The sequence below is a fragment of the Mustela nivalis genome, assembly GCF_964662115.1.
Source record: "Mustela nivalis genome assembly, contig: HAP1_SCAFFOLD_226, whole genome shotgun sequence".
NCBI classification, from domain to species: domain Eukaryota; kingdom Metazoa; phylum Chordata; class Mammalia; order Carnivora; family Mustelidae; genus Mustela; species Mustela nivalis.
The window spans coordinates 417,302-419,726 of record NW_028136410.1 but is presented as its reverse complement, the minus strand read 5'-3'; positions in this window follow the sequence as shown (position 1 = coordinate 419,726).

The following is a 2,425-nucleotide window of genomic DNA, read 5'->3' as shown; positions in this document are numbered from 1 at the left end:
ATAGATGGATGTCCCCAGAGAAGAAGATTGAACCAGACAGGACCCTAGGCCATAATAGAATCCATTGCTTTGGGTTACAGGCATGTGTCCTCAAAAGCCTGATTCCAATACGAGCATAGGGGTTTCCCTGAGGCACCCATCAGAACTCAACTCGTCTCCACAAGGAAACCTGTGCATGGGAGCCATGTCCAAAGCTTAGGAGAGTACTACAGGGTCCCGGTGCCACCGCCCCATTCCAAGGCCCTCATGGACACAAAAACACATTAGGACCCATCCTCAGGAAAGTCCATTTCAACTCAGCCACCCCGGTTGCTCCAGCAGAGCCATCAGACCTAAACAGTCTTCTTGGTAGGAGACAATTGGAATGCGAGGCAGGCTGCCCAGGCATCCATCCGCAAACCGTGCTCTGGAGTCATTCCATATGGGATGTCCTGGAGCTGTCCAGCAGGTCTCAAATGTCCCGCAGAAGGAATCCTTGAAGGGGGCATCTCACAATTCCCAACGTGGGAAAATCTCAATGGCCTCGAGATTCTGCTCCCTTCATGAAGCGGCCGTCATGCTCAGAAACTCTCACCTGAGCCAACGTCTGATCCTCGCCCTGCCTTCAGATGGATGAGATATTGGTTCAGATCTGCAGGGGGTACCTGCCGTGCCCTCGCCCTGAAACCCAAGTCTAGCTTGTCTTCTCAGACTTCCGTCCTCACACTCCTGAACCCGAAGCCCTCAAGTTTGGCAATTCCAGACCCACAATGCAGCACTCTGCCTGCCCTTTAGAAAAAAAATTATTGCCTCATGAGCTGCCCAGGCACCTTAAATGAGGGTAAACCTACACAGCACTCGACTTTACCCAATTTATATAGTCTAACCTGGGCACTAATGCACTGTCGAACACAACCTGAGCCCGGACCTCCTGACCAACACCCAGAAAGCTGACCACACACTGAGCACATAAAACCCGCCATGGCCATAGGTCATCATCTCTTCCCTACCTCAGTTTTCAGGCTTCAGAACCGAGACCTTATCTCCAATCACTGCCCAGGGGTGAGTGTGATGCAGAAGTCAGAACTCCTCCTTACCCATGGCAAGAACCCTTTTGGTTGGCACGTTGTCCAACGTTCAGTGTAGGAGAAACCAGCATTCACCCTGAGGCCCCGCCCATTCTTGAGTGTTACGAGCGCATACACACGCATTGTGACCCTCAGCATGAGTCCTGTCCTCTAGTAAGTCCTCTCAGTGGCTGGATCATTAGATGTCATAATGGGCTTGACATGTCCCTAGGCCCCAATTTTTAACCAGATTTCTGATTGTCCAGTCGCCCCTCCCCAGGGCTCTACTCTGGAATCCATCATTTGGTGGGACACCTGAGGTTAAAAAAGAAAACAACAACAACAACACCAAAAAAAAAAAAAAATGAACTTCTTCCAGCCCACAGAATGACCCCAAACTCCTTGGGCGGGGCCAAACCACCAGAGAGTAAGACTCGTCCATTTCCCATGAAGTCACCCAGAAATTCCACGACCATGAGTGACACGATATCCAGAGACAAAAACTTGAGCAGGAGCCTCACACTCGCCTTTCTTTCAAATCCCGAAGAGTTCTCCTCATGGTCTGTAGTTCAGTCCTGCCATACCTATGACCCGAAACATAAGCCGAGTTTGTGTTTCCAGACAACTGTCCAAACAGCCCTGGCCTACACAACCTACAGGCTCAGGCCCCTGGAGCCGAACCTCAGGACTGTACTTGCCCTCTCCAAGGGAATTGTGTGTGCCCATTCCAATGGCCACAACCCTTCTAATAGAATAAACCTCCAAAGTCCCTGATCCATCTCAATAGTGGTGGCTTCCCAGGAAAAACAGGGGCAATCTGAGCCCAACTGAGCACCTACCTGCACTCAGACTTATAGACAGATGTCCCCAGAGGTAAAAAGCAAAGAACAGGCCCCTAGGCACTAATCAGATCCATTGCTTTGGTTTCCAGGCATCTCTCCTCAGAGGCCTGGATTTCAAAAGCAGCATCTAGCTGTTTCTTGACTCACCCATCAGGAAACATCTAATCTACACATGGGAAACTTGCACGTGGGAGCTGTGTCAAAGCCTCTGTTTAGGAGAACCCTTTAGGGCCCCAGTGCCACCGCTTCATTCCAAGGTCTCCATAGACACAAAAGCACATTAGGACCCATCCCCAGGGGTGTCCATTTCAACTCAGCGTCCTCGGTTGCTCCCCACAGATCCAGGAGATCTAACCTGTCTTGTTGCTAGGAGACAATTGGAATGCGAAGTGGTCTACCCAGCCATCCATCCTTAGAACCCTGCTCATAATCATTGGCCTGGAGCCAAACAACAGGTCTCAATTGTCCTGCAGAAGACACTCTGCTTTTTGGAGCTTCTCACAACTCCCATTGGGAAAACCCCCATGGCCTCGTGAT